Source organism: Phocoena sinus, chromosome 8, assembly GCF_008692025.1.
Source record: "Phocoena sinus isolate mPhoSin1 chromosome 8, mPhoSin1.pri, whole genome shotgun sequence".
Lineage (NCBI taxonomy): Eukaryota > Metazoa > Chordata > Mammalia > Artiodactyla > Phocoenidae > Phocoena > Phocoena sinus.
Window position 1 is genome coordinate 103,925,953 of NC_045770.1, and position 21,175 is coordinate 103,947,127.

Genomic DNA, 21,175 nt, shown 5'->3' on the forward strand with positions numbered 1-21,175 from the left:
GTCTCAGGACACCGTTCTGACCTTGTTGTTAACCTCATCTTCCCTCCCCACCTTTCTTTTTCTGGTTTCTGGTTTGCCTTTCCAATCTGTTATCACACTACAGCGTGAAGGCGTTGCAGTTGGTAGAAATTATTACATTTCTCTGGAGCTTCGAGTTGTCTTGGCTCTGAGCTTCCTTCCTCTTAGGACTTTGTGAGACAAACAGCATAGGCAGCCTGTCGTGTCTGAGGGTTTACATTCTTGTTAACCTTTTAATTTACTGTGAATAAGATGAATTAAAGGGCTTCCCTGGTGGTGCAGTGGTTGAGAATCTGCCTGCCAATGCAGGGGACACGGGTTTGAGCCCTGATCTGGGAAGATCCCACATGTCGCGGAGGAACTAGGCTCGTGAGCCACAACTACTGAGCCTGCGCACCTGGAGCCTGTGCTCCACAACAAGAGAGGCCGCGATAGTGAGAGGCCCGCGCAACGCGATGAAGAGAGGCCCCTGCTTTCCGCAACTAGAGAAAGCCCTCGCACAGAAACGAAGACCCAACACAGCCAAAAATAAATAAATAAATATTTAAAAAAAAAAAAAAGATGAATTAAAAATTTTTTCCCTCTATTTAAGAGTTGCCTTGGCAAGAAGCTGGAAACCCTAGAACCTTGTTGCCAAGGAGAGTGTGGCTGTTTGTTGTGAATGAGTTGTCTCTTATCGTTAGCGTGCAGCTAGATACCTTCAGTGGGAAAGAGACAGAAGGCAACGCAACAAAAGCTTCAGAGGACAAAGGGTAAAGTGAAGGGAGAGTTAATAAGCAGGAGACCTGGCCCATGGATTTTGTTCACTGACTAACCTGGAGGCATTTGACTTCTCTACCTCACCTCCCTTCTTCGCCCTCAGTCAGTAGATATTAAGTTTATTGTGGAGGCATGAAGTTGCCTTTATAAAAGGTTTCCAGCGCTGCTAAGAAGTTAGTAAAAATGAAGTCTTGTGTATTATCTTGCTTAAGGATGACAGATCCTAGTAGAACTGCCTGTGATTCCTCTGAGAGTAATAGCTCGTAGGAGACAAGAGGTTTATTTACTAATTCAGAATATATTTATTGGGCATCTGTTAGCTACCAGGCATTTTGTAGGTTTTGGAAATAGAGTGGTAAACAAAATAGATAAACTTCCCTGCCCTCATGGGAACAAGGTTCTAGTTGGGAAGACATCTACTAAATAAGAGAACAGAAGTAAAATATGCATAGCATGTTAGATAGTGACCAACGCTAAGCAGAAAAAATAAAGCAGGGAAAGGAGACAGGAAGTGTCGGGGGAGGTAGTGTGGGCTAATTATTATAACTGGTTTCCTTTTTTAAACTACGCATACTGTCTTATGTATTCGAAAACATTGTTCTGAGCAGGGATCTGCTGGCTTCTCCGGACTGCCAGAGGGACCCCCGGCACAGAGAAGGTTAATGATCCAACAGTACAGGGTCATCCACCCGACGATGTGTGATTGAAATATGTTTGTTTCTCTTTTATGCTTTGTGTGATAATGATGAGGTAGACTTTTCCATGTTGATTTTCACATTGTATCTGGTAATTGTGGCTTTTCAGGTTTTCTTCAAACGATTTGAAGCCATCATTCATTTTTATTTATTTATTTATTTCATCATTCATTTTTGAGGCTAGTGTTATAGGACAGTAGCTTTTCCATTTGTGTTCTGCAGACCCCCAGGGTACCCCGAGCCTTTCTGGAGACTCAGTGGTCATTTTAAATTTATGCTTGGATCTTTTTCATGCAGATTAGTCTAAACAAGTTAGTCCGATGCCTGGCTTGAGGGAGGTGTAAGTATAGAGAATAGATGGAGGGGTTGGTGCATATTTATAGGGCATAAACAACATAGATTGTTAACAGATACAAAAAGTAGCTGAACCACTGATTTAACTCCTTAGGTGTATGTCATGGAACCACTGTCAAGACTTTGTGCTGATATCTAGCGTCTGTATAAAGATAAGAATTTCTGAGCTTATTCCTTTTTATTTTCCTTATCACCCTTACCCCCGCTATTTTTGAGCATCCACATCGGCTAGGAATACAGATTTAAAAACAAACAAAAGCATATACAAATGATTGATTGAATATATTATAGTAAGTGTTAGGATAGAGATAGACCCAAGTTTCAGTAAGAACACAAAAGTGGGACACCTCCCCCAAGTGCGAGTGGGGGATGGCCCAAGAAGGCCTCCTGAATCAGTGACTCCAGAACTGAGTCAAGAAAAAGGCCGTAGCCTTGCTTTGTTGCAAACTGCTTTTCCTTTGGTCACTTCTGCCTTTTACTTCTTTGTTTTAATGCAGGGTCAGCATATGCCCTCTGGCCCACTGCCTGTTTTTCTATAGCCTGAAAGCTGTAGCTTTTTAAGTAGTTGGGAAAAATCAAGAATAATATTTCACGGCATGTGAAAATTATATGAAATTCAAATTTTTGAGTCCAAATATTAAACTTTGTTGGAACATCACCAGGCTCATCCGTGTATTGTCTGTGGCTGCTTTTTTTCCTCACTAACGTGCTTTTAATGCCCTACTGAAAGGCAGGAGGCTGCAAAAATGATGGTGGTGGAAAGGAATGCATGAAATCCTGTTATCTTCTGTTAGCTGCTTGCAAGTAATGCACAGGAAATGTTTGAGGCGTCTCTTGTCCTGTCTCCCACGAAAACATGATGCATCCATAGCTCAAGGCACAGTGACAGGCATTTACATGTATCATTCTTGTTTTGTCTGTTTTTTGGGGAAATTTTTAATATTTCTCAAAAAGAAAGTATCTGGTATGAGTCAAAATGATTACAGACTGTGATTGCCTCAGAGTAGGAAATCTGGGGTTCACTCCCAGTTGTGCTGTAAACTAGCCAAAGGACCTAAGTAAGGAAAGTCCTTTACCCTCCCTACAGGTCTCTTTAAATGATAGGGTTGATTGGTGAATAAACCAGATAATCTCTAGGCACCTTTCAGCCCAGTAGAGATGATGCTGCTTGGTGGAAGGAGCATGCACTTCGGCATCAGACAGACCTGTGTGTACATCCTGGCTCTGTCACTTCCTACCCAGGTGACCTTGAGCAATTGATCTAAACTCTCTGTGCCTTAGTTAGCTCATCCGAAAGCGAGGCTGTAAGAATGAAGTGAGCACTTGTTCTTAAAACTCCTGGCACTAATAAATGTTTAATCTGGTATAACTATGATAATTATTGTCAGTCTGTGAACTGTTACTGTACATTATGAGACATTTAAAAAAGCAAAGATCTCCCAGCAGTTTGCTTTAATGATTTATTAATAGCCCATCAACTGTGACTTAGTACATTTGCATTTTTGCTGAACGGCTTCCGAAAAAACTGAGTTCTTTGAACCAAGACTTTCCCTAACTGATAAAATTTCTGCTCATGTTTTTACTGGAATTGGCACATAGACTGTTTATCTTGCCTTGTAAACACATTCAGTGACAATTTCTATGCTTAAAGCAAATGATAGTGGGGAAAAGAGATTTCGTGTGTCATATCATCTTTCCTCTGTCTTAGCTACTTTCTTTTCTTTACACCCATTCTCAATAATCGATTGAGTTGTTTAATTAATAAGTTTAATTCTCCTTAGGAAGGTTCGTTTTGATGAGGCGACTTAGAAGTTCTAGTGTTTGCTTTGCATAATTTTTGATGGTTTAGAGGTAACGTAATTCTAGAGACAGTATTGGAATATCAGTCAAGACACTGCATTTTCTGTCTCTGAATAATTTTCATTTGATCTTCATTTTAAAAAGTCTATTGAAAAGGGCTTCCCTGGTGGCACTGTGGTTGAGAATCTGCCTGCCGATGCAGGGGACACAGGTTCGAGCCCTGGTCCAGGATGATCCCACGTGCCGTGGAGCATTTGGGCCCGTGTGCCACAGCTACTGAGCCTGCGCTCTGGAGCCCACGCACCACACTACTGAAGCCCGCACGCCTAGAGCCCACACTCCGCAACAAAGAGAAGCCACCGCAATGAGAAGCCCACACACCGCAGCAAAGAGTAACCCCTGCTCGCCGCAACTAGAGAAAAGCCCACGTACAGCAGCGAAGACCCAACACAGCCGGAAAAAGAAAAAAGTCTATTGAACACTAATTATATACTTTATTTTAAACAATCTCAATGTATGAAATATTTGTGTTTATGATTCGCTTAATGAAAAAGACATGGGATTCGTTAAATAGCCAGCTTCCCTAGTAGGATCAAGATAATTATTTGAATTACATACAACTATATAAGATCATGTCAGTGCACAGTGAGCTAGACAAGGATTAGACTGTGGTTAAGAGCACAGGCTTTGGAGTCATGTAATACAGCTGCGGTTCAGAGCCTGGCTTTGCCATTTACTAGCTGTGTGTGATCTTACCTCCTCGTGGGAGTAATAATGCTCAGGGTGGTTGTGAAGATGAAATTATACATATGAGGTACTTAGCCGATGTACAGTGCCGTTGTACAGTGAGCGCTTCCATCATATCCATTGTTATTGGATTATTTTAGGGATCTTTACAACGTATTGCTATCTCTGAATATCGAACTGAATCTTGCTGTCTCTCAAGCTTCATTTATCTCTGTCTGATCTCAGACTCCAGCCGTAGTGAGCTCGTAGTTCCCCTAAAATTCCATGGCTGCTTTCTTCTCTAAAGATATACCTAATGCTCTGTCCACCTAGGACACCCTTGTCCTCAGTTCTTTTCCTCCCAACTTCCTTGTCCTTCAGGGCTCTGTTTGGGGGATTCTCCTCCATGAAGCCTCCCCCACCGACCCACTGTCTTGTGCTTCCATAGAGCCCTGTGCACACCTCTGTCCGCCTCCTGCATTGTGTTGGAAGGGACTGTTCATTTGCAGTCTCTCAGACTGTGAGCCTCTTAAGGGCAAGGTGTTCTGCTCAGCTTTGGAAATGCTGTGTGGTGGTGGACAAGAAAGACCTGTTCTCAGGGCATGTACATCCTGTACATTTGGGGAAGACAAATATTTACATAATCGCGAGTACACACAGTGCTTCAGTAGAGCATTGCACGTAGTAGAGTGTACAAGGAGCTTGGGACCTTGTCTGGACACATCAAAGAAGCCTTCTTCTAAGGAAGTGATGTTTCTGTTTTGTTTTGTTTTGTTTTTTTAATAAATTTATTTATTTATGGCCACATTGGGTCTCCGTTGCTGCACGCGGGCTTTCTCTAGTTGGGGTGAGCAGGGGCTACTCTTCGTTGCGGTGCGTGGGCTTCTCATTGTGGTGGCTTCTCTTTGTTGCGGAGTGTGGGCTCTAGGCTCGCAGGCTTCAGTAGTTGTGGCATGCGGGCTCAGTAGTTGTGGCGCACGGGCTTAGTTGCTCCGTGGCATGTGGGATCTTCCCGGACCAGGGATTGAACCCATGTCATCTGCATTGGCAGACGGATTCTTAACCACTGCGCTACCAGGGAAGTCCCGGAAGTGATGTTTATTCAAGTTGGAACCTGGAAGATGTGTAGGAGTTAGCGAAGGGCAGAAAGGGGAGAGTTCCAGGTGGAGAAAAGTGCAGGGATGGAGTGACTTTGGCCAGTTACTTAGCTTCTCTGTGCTTCAGTTTTCTCATTTGTAAAATAGGAATAGTGTGACTATTCTCAGAGGGTTGTTGCACGCTTAAGTACTGTATGTAACGTCATCGCCTTCTAATGAATATTTCTGAAATGAAGCACAGTCAGTTCATACAGGCCAGTTTCCAGGTCCAAGTTTATTTATTGAATTGTTAAACGTGTGGATTCACTTACTGTATTTTTCCTCGTAACCTTGCTCTTTACCTGTCCCAAAGCCTTTCTCATGTTTTAATGACAAGAATGGGGTATTTCGTTTTGCTTTCTTGTTTTTGTGTTAATTATAGAGATCCAGTTCTGCCTTTCATTGCTGCACGTAGCTAGTGGTGTGCAACCTTTTAGGTCAATAAGTGTCATCGGTTGGAATGCTTTTACCTTCAAGAAAAACAGAAGAGCCAACTCAGTGACTTAAACACACAGGCAATATTTCAGATAACAGGAAGTCTGGAGGTAGGGTGACTCCAAAGCTGGTTAATTCAGCAGCTGGGGAGCCACATTCATTTTTTTTCTTCCTGCCCTGCCATCCCCAGAACACTGGCTTGCCCTGGCTGCTCCCGTGGTGTCAGGTGGTCTGTCGCCGTTCCAGGTGTCACAGATAGACACCAGAATATCCAGCTGAGGAAGAGGGGCCGTTGTTTTTCCTTGTCTGTCTCTTTATCGGTGGACTTCTGGGTTGTTTTGGCTATTATGAGTGAAGCTGCTAGAAGAAAGGAAATCAAAACCTAGGTAGGTTGATTTACCAGCTTCACACAGCCGGCTGGTTTGACGCAGCAGTAGTGGCCTGCGGGGGGAAAGCACCAGACCAGGAGTGAGAGTTCCTTGTTTGGGCTTTACTTTGCCCTGGACTGCTAGTAATCAGGGTGTTTCTTTCTCCTGAAACACGTTTGTTAGTCACCACAGGGTTCCCAGCAGAGCACTTACTGGAAACAGACTCAGGACATGCAGCCAGGTAATCCCTGAACAAGTAAATCCCAGTGGAACCAGAAAACTGGGTCTTGCTTTCCTTAATTGGAGCCTGACTTAGAATCAGATATTGAACTGGAAAGGAAGTATTAGCCATTAGAAAAAGAATTTAAATTACTGGTCTGTCCATATTTAGAATTTCTTGCAATCATTTCCACTGTATATAACACTGAAATCCTTTGTGGTTGTCTGCTGCAAAAATGGATCTTTGACCCGGCAGCTTTAAATGGGTTTGACACCGCTGGGAATTTTGAGAATTCTTAATTTAATCTGTGCTTGTCCAGAGGTGGGGGCCAGGATGAGGGAGAACTCGATCCTTTTGTACTGAGGGTTATGCTGTTTGTAAGCAGGGGCCTGTGCTTCTGGAACTTAGTTACCAGGCAGTAGTTACTGGCACAATAATTATCATACTCTAACTTGTGCTCCTGGAGGCAGTGAGGGCCGGCCCAGCACGGAGATGAGTAGGAGGTGGCTGGCGGGGGAGGGCCCTGTAGCTGTTAGTGCAATGGTGCTGCAGGTAGCTGAGGGTTTATCAGAGTGGGAACAAGAGAGAGGCCCCAGTCGTCCTGCCAGTGACTCTAACTCCCTCCACATGGCTCAGTAACAGTGGGCCTCTCCCCTGGACTTGGGTGAGGTTGGAATGTAAACTTGCTTTCCTCTTCCCCATCCCAAATGTCCCAGGTTATCTCTTTAATTTAACTGATTCTTATTCTCTTTTGTGATAACTTAGTTCTTGTCAAGCAGGGACTTGCCCTGCCAAAGAGAGCAGGAAGGTCACTTTACCGGGCCCTCTGGTTCCTTGTGTAAACAGCATCCACAGCCCTTTCCCTCAGAGACTCAGATTGTTTAGACTCACGCATCTCCCTGAAGGGAAGGAGGAGGCATTAAAGTAGAAACACATGCAACTCAGCAGGTTTCTCCGAACAACCAGTGATCTGTGGTTTCTCATGGTAAACTTCCACCGATTCACTCTTCATATTTCTTCGCTGCACCTCTGTTTTCTGGTTGGTAAAATCTGGATGTCGCTGGCTCTGGAGGAAGGTTGTAAAGAGCTGATGAAAGAGGCTGGACCTCATCAGGGATAGAGAAGGGCCTTTCCTCGGTGGAGAAGCGGCCTGGGTGATACCTGTGTGCAGAGCCAGTGTTGAGGGTGGAGGAGAGGCCACCTCTGCACCTCTCCTCTCGGAGATTAGACATGCGCAGAAGACGGACGTGGCAGCGTGTGTTCAGTGTGTGACTTCAAGTAAGTGATAGGTGGATATGATGGATGGAACCATCTGAGACAGTGACTCAAAGCCTATTTTTCCTTTGTAGGAACACCACAGTCCAGAATCAGTCTGTTAAAATGGGGGTCGATGTCCCATACTTTTACACTTTTCTAGATTATATGAATCTTATAAACTATCATAAATGCTTTTCTTTTCAATTAGTTGAGGAAAAGACTATGGTTTTCAAAACGTGAGACAAAGAGAATATGGGACATGATATGTGTCTCCTGATAGAGGTCCACGATACCGCCCATAATGTAGCCTTGCCAGCTATAACAGAACCTGAATTTGTTACAACTTCTAGATCTTATTACAAATTTATAGGGAATACAAGGGACAGAAACTTGGTAAATGTTTTTTAGGGAAGCAGTCAGCAAATTCCAAACTGCAGGTGCTTTATAGGACAAACTAGTTTCTTCAACAAATAAATTATAAGGGGGTGGGGGAGAAAAGATGGAGGGGACACCTATAGATAAAAAGGGACTTAAGAGATGAATGAACCAATAGTAATATATGGATCTGATTCAGACAAACATAATGAAGGAAAAAATGTGAGGCAATCTGGGAAATGCAGGTACTGATTAATTATTTCATGGTATTGGAAGAATCAACATTGTGAAAATGACTATACTACCCAAAGCAATCTACAGATTCAGTGCAATCTGTATCAAACTACCAATGGCATTTTTCACAGAACTTGAACAAAAAATTGCACAATTTGTGTGGAAACACTAAGGACCCCAAATAGCCAAAGCAACCTTGAGAAAGAAAAATGGAGCTAGAGAAATCAGGCTCTCTGACTTCAGACTATACTAAAAAGCTACAGTAATCAAGACAGTATGGTACTGGCACAAAAACAGACATATAGATCAATGGAACAGGATGGAAAGCCCAGAGATAAACCCATGCACATATGGTCACCTTATCTTTGATAAAGGAGGCAAGCGTGTACAATGGAGAAATGACAGCCTCTTCAGTAAGTGGTGATGGGAAAACTGGACAGCTACATGTAAAAGAATGAAATTAGAACACTTCCTAACACCATACGCAAAAATAAACTCAAAATGGATTAAAGACCTAAATGTAAGGCCAGACACTATAAAACTCTTAAAGAAAAACACAGGCAGAACACTCTATGACATAAATCACAGCAAGATCCTTTATGACCCACCTCCTAGAGAAATGGAAATAAAAACACAAATAAACAAATGGGACCTAATGAAACTCAAAAGCTTTTGCACAGCAAAGGAAACCATAAACAAGATGAAAAGGCAACCCTCAGAATGGGAGAAAATATTTGCAAACGAAGCAACTGACAAAGGATTAATCTCCAAAATATATAAGCAGCTCATGCAGCTCAATATCAAAAAGACAAACAACCCAATCCAAAAATGGGCAGAATACCTAGATAGACACTTCTCCAAAGAAGATATACAGATTGCCAACAGACACATGAAAAGATGCTGAGCATCACTAATCATTAGAGAAATGCACATCAAAACTACAATGAGATATCGCCTCACACCGGTCAGAATGGCCATCATCAAAAAATCTACAAACAGTAAATGCTGGAGAGAGGGTGTGGAGAAAAGGGAACCCTCTTGCACTGTTGGTGGCAATGTAAATTGATACAGCCACTATGGAGAACGGTATGGAGGTTCCTTAAAAAACTAAAAATAGAACTACCATCTGACCCAGCAATCCTACTACCGGACATATACCCTGAGAAAACCATAATTCAAAAAGCGACATGTACCACAATGTTCATTGCAGCACTGTTTACAATAGCCAAGACATGGAAGCAACCTAAGTGTCCATCGACAGATGAATCGATAAAGATGTGGCACATATATACAATGGAATATTACTCAGCCATAAAAAGAAACGAAATGGAGTTATTTGTAGTGAGGTGGATGGACCTAGCGTCTGTCATACAGAGTGAAGTAAGTCAGAAAGAGAAAAACAAATACCGTATGCTAACACATATATATGGAATCTTTAAAAAAAAAAGTTATGAAGAACCTAGGAGCGGGACAGGAGTAAAGATGCAGACTTAGAGAATGGACTTGAGGACACGGGGAGGGGGAAGGGTAAGCTGGGATGAAGTGAGAGAGTGGCATGGACTTATATACGCTACCAAATGTAAAATAGATAGCTAGTGGGAAGCAGCCACATAGCACAGGGAGATCAGCTTGGTGCTTTGTGACCACCTAGAGGGGTGGGATAAGGGGAGGGTGGGAGGGAGATGCAAGAGGGAGGAGATACGGGGATATATGTATATGTATAGCTGATTCACTTTCTTATAAAGCAGAAACTAACACACCATTGTAAAACAATTATACTCCAATAAAGATGTTAAAAAATGTTTTTTAAACATAAAAAGATGCGCTGAAAAAAAAAAAAATGGGTGCGTTTCGGGAATTCCCTGGTGGTCCAGTGGTTAGGACTCAGCACTTCCACTGCAGGGGACCTGGGTTTGATCCCTGGTTGGGGAACTAAGATTTCGCAAGCGTGGCCAAAAATAAATAAATAAATAAAAATAAATAAAGTGGGTGCATTTTATTGTATATACATTATACTGTAATCAAGCTGACTTAAAAATGAATAAGAAGGGTTTTTCCGTTTTGTACATACAGGGTCAAATGGTCATTTCAGAGGTTAATGCTACCTAGCACTGCCAGGAACAGGAATCATCCGACTTGTGCTGCATCTCTTTTTTTCCCCCACTTAAAATGAACTTTTATCATTTGCATTTCTGATTTTGCTGTAGCATCTCTGAGTTTCCTTGCAGCCATAAAGTCGACTTGAATTCTGTGATATGTTTGTTCATGTGTCTGTCATCCAAATGGACATGCCTTTTGATGCTAGAATAAATGATGCTGGGAGGGACATATAGCCATAGCCAGTGAGCATTAATTGAACATTCATTTAGCTACATTATAACAGTCAAGAAGGTTCAGTTGAGTTCTAATTTTGGTTTATTTTTCATCCAGTCTACCAAGCAACAAAGAGGTCAGCCAGTCAGCATTGACTGAATCTGTTCTTTGCAGCAGCCACTGTGCTGAGTCCTGGGTTTATGAGGGTGAATGCGATCTAACGCTCAGGGTGGGAAGCTCGTCGTGGATGCATGTAGTTGCAGTGGTGTGATGAATGCCGTGGTGATAAAGGTGGGTGCAGGATACAGCGGGGCTCCATTTGCACTGTGCCCTGGTGCCTGCCCTCCTCCCTCCCAGCCCCCTTAATCGCCTGTTAAGTCAGATGAGTCAACTGACAGAATGTCAGGCAGTTTGGGAAAGACAGTTGGAACAGATGAACGTTCCTTTTGCCCTGTAAAATTTGTTGTTTTTCCTTTTAGATCTCAAGTGCAGAGCTGAATTTATCATACAACATTGTACTGACATTGCAAGACCCCTCTCGTGTTATTATTTCTCATTATTGTCATTTTCCATCTCTTCTCCCATTCCCGTTAACTTCTTCTATAATGTGTTCAGTATTTATCCTTGATTATGTTTGTATCCTTGTATGATTTGTTTTGTAAATTTATATTAAATAATATTATGTCATACTTCTCATTTTGATCCTTTTTTCATTTAAAACTACATTTTTAAGTTCTGTCCATGTTGTTGCGTTTCTATATTATGTTTAGCTCCTTTATTGTATTTTATCACTAGCATCTACCGCATAGTATTTATCTATTTCCCCTAGTGATGGACGCCTAGTTTGTTCTCCAGCTCCCTGCACCACAAACAAGTGTTCTGATGGAAATCCTCACGTGTATCTTCTTAGGGACTTGAGCAAGAATTTCTCCAGCTAAATACCAACAGGTCTAATTGTTAGGTCCCAGAGTATACTCACATTTAATTTCACTAAGTGTGGCATGACTGCTCTCATTATATTCCCACCACAAAGTGCAGCACGCGGTATCTGACTTTCAGACTTTTGTCGGTTTGGCGAACGTAGTGTGTTATTTTGTTTTAATTCCTGTTTCCCTGATTGCTAGTGAGAACGAGAATCTCTGTGTATACTAGTCTTTGGATTTTCCTTTTATGGATGACCTGCTCATATCCTTTTCCCATTTTTCCAGCGAAGTTCCTTATATGGTCTAGATATTAATCCTAAATCAGTTATAAGTGTTGCAGCTGTCATCTCCTGGCCTTGCCCATCTGTTAACTTTGCTCATAGTGTCCTTTATTCAGCAGAAATCTTACATTTTATTTTATTTTATTATTATTTTTTTTTTGGCCGTGCCTTGCGGTTTACAGGATCTTCATTCCGTGACCAGGGATTGAACCCCGGGCCCCCTGCAGTGGAAGCGCCGAGTCCTAACCACTGGACCGCCAGGGAATTCCTGAGAAATCCTATGTTTTAGTATGTCATTTTCTTTGGTTTTTCCAAGTATAAAGATTTGTGCTTTTTGATATCTTAAGAAATCTTTTCCCATCCTCAGGTCACTAAGAAATTACCCTATATTTTCTTCTAATTAGAAGAAACACATTGGGTTTACATGTGCCTCTTAAATTTGCATCTTCAGTTTGATTGTTGCATCTCTAAATTTGTATACCTGCTGCCTACCTCATAGATCCATCTGAATATCTAATAGATGTCTCAGACTTAACATTGCTAAAACAGATCTCTTTATTTTATCCCTTTCCCATTAAAAAAAAAAAAAAATCTCTCCCAGTCTTTATTCATCTAAGTAAAAGGGCACCACCATCCACCCTTTTGCTTAAGCCAGCAACCTAGGAGGCCTCTTTGCTTGTTTCCTTTTTCATGTTCACCCACAGCCAATCCATCAGCAAGTCCTAAACATTCTAACTCCAGAATAGAGCACAAATCTGTCCACCTGCTGCTGCTGCCCTAAACCACATCGCCATCATCTGTCCTCTGGAGGCCGGCGGTGGCCTTCCCGCCGGCCTCCCTGCTTTCAGTGTAGCCTCCCCCCAGTTCATCAGCAGCCAAAGGAACCTTTCACAAACACCAGTCAGAGGGTGTCACTTCCCTGCTTAGAAAAACCTCTGATCATTTCCAATCACAGAATAAAATGCAAACTCTGTTTACCTTAGCCTTAGGACCAACACGACCTATCCTTGTGCATCCATCTAACCCCATCTCTTGTTCTGCTCCAGCCAAACAGGTCTATTTTTTGTTGCATACCGAGCCTGTTTCTTCCTCGGGGCGTTTGCATGTGACCTGGAATGTTCTGCCGCTAGCTGTTTGCATGGCTGGTTCTTGTCTTTCAGTTCTCAGCTTTATGTTACCCCCTCAGTGTAGCCTTTCTTAACCACTCAGTCTGAATTAGGACCCTTGCCCCATTCTCCTGTCTGTGTCATGTTTTTGGTAGTCATTGTTACTCTCCCATGTCGTGTTATTTGTCTGTTGTATATATTCATTGCATCACTACCTCACCCTGCTTTTCAGCTAGCTTTACAAGAGTAGGGCACCGAGTCTCTCCTTCACTGTTGTATTGGTATTTGCAGCTGTGCTCTAGATATGGTGGCAGTTACGACATCTGTTTTGAATGAATGAATAGGCTTTCGAGGCAGCGTCTCTTGCAGAGTCGTAAATGGCCCATGTGCTTCCGGCTGGAGGAGCTGCTCTTTGCTTCTCAGTGAGAGGAAGGCAGCTGTCATTTTAGAGTCTTCGATGAGGATCTGGCTCTACCACTTACTGGTTTTGAGACCTTGGGTGAGTCACTTGTCTTCCCTAGGTGTGTTCTGTCATTTATAGAATGGAGATAACACGTACCTTATTGGTGTTTGGTGAGGAATAAATGAAATTACATGAGAACACCTAGCAGCCACCTGGCAGTGTGTGCCCCCTACCCTCTGTCTCAAAGTAAAGCTGCCTCCCTGAATTCTGAAAGCTCATTCCCTTCCGTGGGCCAGCTCCTAAACACCAAGCATCTGATGTAAAAACGATATTTCTAAGGAATTCCCTGGCAGTCCAGTGGTTAAGATTCTGGGCTTTCACTGCCGAGGGCCTAGGTTCAATCCCTGGTCGGGGAACTAAAAGGAAAAAAAAAAGAAAAAGATATTTCTAACATGTAGTTATGTTATATAAGTTTTAAGCCAATATTATTAAAATTGCACAGATGAGTACTTATTCCTATTCCACTGCGGGAGCAGGGCAAAGCAGTCAGTACCCAGGGACATCACCTAAAGACAATTTGGGGGCACTCTGTGTAGTCTAAACTACTAAACCAGCTTTTGCCCTTTCTGTCCGTTTTCTATGTTCTGCATTTTTATACTCTCTTCTCTCCTCTCTGCACGAACCCTCAGCCTTCTTTCCTCTCGGCCTCCTCTTTGGCTTCTCTCGTGGCTGCTGGAGGCCTCACTGTTGACTGACTCTTAAGGTTAAGGATGCTGTCAACCCCAGTACAGATCATCGGAACAGCCAGTATGTCTCATGGTTTATAATATAAAGTAATATAGGTCAACAGACGTCTTGGAAAGATTTTGCCTGGCAGCAGGTTTGAGGGATGAGGACGACACAAAGTAGCTCCCGAAGGGACAGATTTGCTTGTATGTGTTATCCAGGCTCAGATATTTAGCAGACCTTTTTGTTAAATGTATCTTAAATCAATACTTTCTGCCTTTTTAAAAAAAACAATTGTGAATCTCTGGCATCTAATGGAAAAAAACAAAACAAAACTGGACCAAACAGTTATACCAATAATCTTTGTCCTGGTTAAGTGTGATACAGAGCGAGACATTTAACCTCCTACTTTTTCAGCCGCCTGTGAAATATACCCCATGTTTATTTGCATTTCTCAGAGATATGAAAAGTTAGGTTTAACATATCCGTGCAATATATCTATCCTTGAGGTCACTGCTCCAGGCCTCTCACCCCTGCCCCCCGCTGAAATCCCTATTCGCTTAATTCCCCTGCACCGCAGCCTGGGTCTGAGGGGCCTCAGCACGCTGTGTGCTGCCCCGGGATGGTTCAGGGTTCAGAGCATCAGGAGCTCCTTGAAGAAATTTCTCCAGCCTTCCCCCGGCATTCCTTCCTTCTGGGTACCAAATGACACTATCATTGCCCTTTCTGATTTGGATAAGCAAATACAGAAACAGATGGCAGATAACTGGTTTTGTTTGTTTTAATTTTTTTCTCGATCACCTGGCTATGAAACCATTTGTAAAGCTTGTTAGATTAGTATAGCTTTCCAGTTTCGGAATATGCTACAACTATCCGAAGTCCTGTGAGAGGTGTCTCTCGGCCACCTGGAGCGGCTGAGTTGTCCTGGCTGATGGTGCCCCCTGATGGCCTGTAGAGAAACTTGGCCACGGTGTCATCTTCCTCTTTTCCCACCTTTGTGGGGGATTCTCTCCCTACCCCTATACATACTTTTATTCTGTCTTGCATTTTAGATAGTTATGCTTCAGATAAGCCTTCTTGCCTCTTCTTTGGGCTTCTTATTTACTGCTGTCTTACCTCAAAAGCATCTTATTTCTTGTCCTCACTCATTCTTTTCATTATACTTTTTTTTTTTGCATACTTTAATTTCAGAACAAAATGAACAAAAAGCCATGATACACAGCATTCAACCCTCATGTCAAAGGTGGAAAGGGATAGGGCTTTGAGGCCCTTGTATCCTGCCTTAGACAGAAGGACTAGCCATCAGCAGAGGGAGCCAGGTGGGCCAGGACTACTGGGCCTGCTTCTGAGGGAGCTGTGGGGATCTTTTCATTATACTTTTGAACTAAAAACTTTCCCCCATCACGGCTAAAAAGCACTCAGTGGCATGTCCTTATTAAGGCAAAAAGCAGCACCAGATTTTGAAGTGAAATTAGATGCCACAGTGAATAAAGACTCACTGTTGCCAACTTCTGGAGCTCTTGAGAGATACATTAGGAGCTCCCTTCAGAACCTTAACACATTTTTGTTCACCGTCTCAGCCTTCTTCAACTAAATTTGCTTTGTCTTAAGTATTAGAATTTAAAGTAAATAAAACAGTTCTTCCATTTTATTTTACCTTATAAATTGCTAGTATTCCAGTGGTATTTTCTACTTGGAAAAGGTGCCCATGCTCAATATCTCAGGTACTTTGTGGGTTCACCATGCATGCACTGACAGGCTGGCCGAGGGACCCGCCTCCTCTTAGCTTTCCTTCTCTCCGGCTCTCCACATTTTTAGTGCTGTTTCAGATTCTACCCAATTGACTTGCAAAACTCACTGCTGGTTTATATCCTGTTTGTACGCTGAATTTTTCTACCATATTTGTTTGTCTTTTTAGCTCGTAATCAGCCTATAGTGAAAGTGACCTTGACGTCGACGTATCTCTCACGGGTGGTGGGTTACAGCTTTTATACGACAAAGAACCACACTAGTGAGACCTCATACTTAACTCTCCAACCCTAATTCACTCTCTTTTAAAACCCTTCTTTTGCTTTTAGTAATGAAGGAGCAGGAGCGCTGAATGAAGAAGGCTTGCCCAACCCCCCACCATAAAATCCTCAAAATACTCCTGAGTACGGAGTCAGGAGTCAACAAATCATTTATACCCTCCCCGCTGTCCCCCTGCCCCCAGAGAACATTGTACTTAAAATGAAGAGTTACGAGTGATAAGCACCATGGTTTCCAATCTTTTTGGAGTTGTGAGAGCCTAACGTTATTTGATTTTGTGCTGTTAACTTTTCCAGAGGTGATGTAATCTTTGGGATAGAATTGCATAATTTCAGAGTTTGATGGAACCTCAGAGATCATGTTGCTTAGTTTCCCATCTTACCTGGTCCTCCCTTCCAAGAATTTCCTAAAATTTGGCCAGTTAGCCTTGGCCTAATTCTTAGAAAGTTCTTCTGTATGTTCAGCTGACATTTAACTCATGGGAATTTCCACCATCAATCCCGATTCAGCCATTTATAGCAACACATGACTCAGTGTTTTCACTCTTCCACAAGAATGCCCTTCTGCTATTGGAGGACAGCTCTCAGCCTCCTCAGTCTCTCCAGGCTGAGCTTTCCCTTTGGTGTATTGGGCTTTTCTCTTGATGATTTTGGGAGTCTTTGTACATTAAAGAAAATAGCCCTATGTCTTTGATATGAGTTGTAAAATTTCCCCTACCTGTTGTCATTTTTCTTCAGGTTTTGTTTACAGTGGTGTTTACCATGCAGATTTTTTTTCTTAATGTAATAAAATGTATCAGCTTTTTAAAAACAGCCCCTGGATTTTATATCCTTCGGATTTTGTTCATGCTTAGAAAGACCTCACCTACTTTGAGGTTATTTAAAAAATATTTTCCTCGTATTTTCTTCTCATACTTTAATGGATTTGCTTTTATGTTTAAATCTTTGATCCTTCTGGAATTTATTTTGATATAAGATGTGAGTTAGAGGTTCAAATTTATTTATTTTTCCAGTTAGCCACCCAGTTACTCCAATACCATTTATTAAGTGATTCATTTTTCTCCCACTGATTTGAAATGCCATTGTATTAAATTCACAATATACTTTTGGACTTATTCCCAGGATTTTTCATATGTTTTGCTGCCAGGCAAACCATCACACATTTTATACCTTCGTTATTAAAATTTTTATCTGAAATGTCAAACTTATTATATACTTATTATAGTTCAGTGTTCAGCCTGTCATCTGGCCTGTCAGGATGGCCTGATTCTTACTTCTTGCGCTAGCGTCCTCTTGCTTTGTGCCCCCTGCAGGTTAATAAGTATCTCTTTTCTGTCATTATCCAGGCCATTGATTAAAAGAGTGACAAAAATATTGGTCAGTGTAGGGCTGTCCTTTGAGCATCAGTGGAAAGCCACTGCTCATTTTCCTGTATCAGAGATGCAACATGATGCATTGGAAAGAGCTTAGGATTTTACTATCTGTTGCAAGACTTTATTTGGGCATCCCTTATTTTCATTGTTTCTCAAACTTTAATATGCGTAGGAATAACCTGAGAATCTTGACAGTCTGCAGATTCTGATTCAGTAGGTCTGGAGTTGGGCCAAGATTCTGTATTTCTAACAAGGCTCCAGACCATGCTGGTGCTGCTGGGCCACAGACTCACCCTATACAGGACGGAGGCCAGGGGGAGTCCAGCGAGATGCCCTGGATGCCCCAGTTAAGGAGGCACTCTGAGGTTTGCTCAGGTGGCAATCTTGCACTTGGGTAAACCTGAGAATACGTACTTCCTTAAATTTTGTGCCCTAGGTGCCTTCTAATTACTGATGAACTAATAGGACTCCTGAGAGGTGAGACCTTGCTATCTTCCTTTGCAAACAAGTCCCCCCCCCCCCCCCCCCCCGTGATTCCCAGGTGCACCAACGTTTGAGAAGCACTGAAACAGACATTTAGAAGTTCCGACTTCTAGGATTAATTTCTTAAATAAATCCCGTTGTGACACTGATGCTTACAACCTGAGAACATCATGGAACCATTTGCCCTTAGCATGTCTGACGTGCTGAGCCCCAAATACTGACAGTGGTTGCTCAGGTGGTGCCGAACCACAGATGAGAAAGGCCTTCTTGAATTTGACGAAACCAACCTTCACCTCTTTATTGATGACTCTTGTAACATGAGCTCAAAATCAAGCTCTTATATGGTATTAAAAGCTTAATTGAAAATGTGCTATCGGCCGGTGCATCTCAAACATTAATGTGTATACAGATCTCCTGGGTGTCTTGTTAAAATGCAGATTCTGATATAGTGGGTCTGGGGTAGGGCCTGGGATTCTGCATTTTAACAGGCTCTGAAGTGATGCTGAAGCTTCTAAGCTGCAACTACAGAACACAAAAACAGGGAGAGTTTTGACTGGCCTCTAGTTAAGTTCTTAACTTCTTTCTAAAGTATGAGAGGGTTTTGGTTAGGAATGTCTGGAGGAGTTCTTCATGGATTCTACTTCAGGAAACAAGGAAAGAAGCTTAAATTGTTTCCCCTTTCTTGCTGTTATAAACAATGCTGCAAAGAATACGTTCATCACATTCATTATTTTATGTACATTATACATATTGTTGTCTGTTATGCAGCAATGTTATTCCATTTTAGAAAGCCTTGAAATGTATTTATCTTGAACTTTTTATATATTTAATGCAATATTATTATTTTTATACCTTTCAGTTCTCTTTTGGTGGATTTGGAAAGTATTTTCTCATCCCTAATGTTATTAACACTGTGTGTGTGTATATATATATAAAACACTGTATATATATATATGTGTGTGTGCATATATCTGTGTATATATACACATATATGTGTGTGTGTGTATATATATATATATATATATATATATATATATACACACACACACATATATATATAGAGAGAGAGAGGGATTGTTTTTCTGTAACCCAGGTCGAATGTGCTCATCTCTTACGAATCAACATCTTATGAAAAAAGAGGCAGTGGATAATTTCTGTCAGATGTAAACCTGACGCTTTCTATAATTCAGATCTCTTAGTTTAAACCAGATGGGAATGGAACTCATGAAGAGAAAGAGCAGGGGAGGTTTCGAGTCAGCTGCCGTCTAACACTGCTTTTCCTGTTAGAACAGCCCTGAGACTGTGTTGATCTGAATGATGTCCAGGGTTTTTACATTCCGTCCCCTTACATGTTAGCCACCTTCACTGGAAAAACCCAAAACCCATAAATGATATTTGCATCTGGAATGCCATCACTAAGAAAACAGAATGACTCACAAACCAAAGTTTAGCCTACATAGACTCCAGCTGTGTGGCTTGACTAGAAATTCTGTTATTTATAGGTGGGTCAGGTCATTCTATCCAGTAAAGACCGTATGAGAGGGACTTTCCTGGTGGCACAGTGGATAAGACTCCACGCTCCCAATGCAGGGGGCCCGGGTTCGACCCCTGGTCAGGGACCTAGATCCCACATGCATGCCGCAACGAAGAGTTAGCATGCGACAACTAAGGAGCCTGCGAGCCGCAACTAAGGATCCCACGTGCCGCAATTAAGGAGCCCACCTGCTGCAATTAACACCCGGCGCAACCAAATAAATAAATTTTTTTTTTAAGACCGTATGAGAGGCTGTTCTTCCTGATGCAGCTTTTTAAACTGCAGTCAGGTGGTTCTGTTAATGAAAATGCCAAACAAAAGGAGTGATTTCCCTCCCGAGCAGTATTAGATTATGGTGTTGTCAAGAGTCTTGCAATTGAATTACCTTCTTGTAATCCACCCCACCTTATCAGTTAACTCCAGTTGTAATGGACTGCTGACTTCCAGGGACGCCGTGTGGATTACTTAAAACCTCTTGCTGTCTGGAGGAGACAGGATCTGCAGCATTTTCATCTTCCTCGGGAGGCGTATTCCTCACTCCCACGCTGGTGAGGCTAGCACCCTGGAGCAGCCACTAAGTGTGAGGGGCAGTGGGCGTGTGGTCATCTCACCGCCGATGCCCTCACTGTGTGTCCTCAGCTGGATTGGATCAGGTCAGGCCAGTGACTGCTCTTCTCTCTTGCGTCAGCTTGTCACGTGGTACCACCAACCCAAGAGAAGCAATGAGTGAGAAATTCCCTTTGCCATTATGTTTGCCCTGATTTAACATATAATGCTAAGTCTGGGAAGCCATGTACTGCTGAAGACTTTTGTGAGGAAAAAGCATTTTAAGAAAGTTTCAAAAGCCATTTGCAGTTACTTGAGGGTGGGTCGTGTGGAATAAATGCTCTTTCACAAACTCAGTGTCAACGTAGCAACAATATGGAAGAATGCTTTAGTTTTGGGAGGCGCGTAACTGTAGAACTAAGAATCAGAAATTCTTGAACTTTGATTCCTGTCTGCCTGTGACTGATAACTGACTGTATTTAGCTTTTTCTTTTTTTTTTTAATGTATTCAACTGTTCCTTTTTTATTAATTAAATAATTTATTTATTTGGCTGTGCCCTGCATTATGTGGGATCTTATTTCCCTGACCAGGGCTCGAACCTGCACCCCCTGCATTGGAAGCAGGGAGTCAACCACTGGACTTTCAGGGAAGTGCCTATTTAGTTTTTTCTTGAGTTGGGTTCTAAGAAAAAGAACAGACAAACAGTAACAATAATACCTGTTTGCTAAATGACCAGATCAAGCCATGTGATAGTTTGCAGTTTCAGTAGGGTAAGATACAGCAATAGGAGCCGTTTCTATTACAAAAAGAAACTGTATCACATTGAGGAAGGAAACAAGGTTTATTAGAGTGAGGGAAAATAAATCCCAGGTTTGTTACTGGTACAAATAAACACAGAAGGCTATCAGGGCAGTCTGCCTTCACTAGAGATCTGGTAACCAGCTCTCAGGAGCCCGGTGACTTGAGATGCCAGCCAATAGAGAGAATGTGTGACTTACAGGGAAGGAAAACAAAAAGTAGCCAAGCAACTTTCTTCCATAAAAGAGTCAAGGTGAAACCTGCTCCTGGAACCTAGATAAGAC

General features: G+C 42.2%; 1 protein-coding gene across 3 annotated transcripts in view; it reads left to right on the top strand.

Moving 5' to 3' along the window:
• PACS1 (phosphofurin acidic cluster sorting protein 1) overlaps positions 1–21,175 on the top strand; it is a 142,477-nt gene that overhangs the window by 35,863 nt on the left and 85,439 nt on the right. The gene's annotated exons all lie outside the window — the stretch shown is intronic.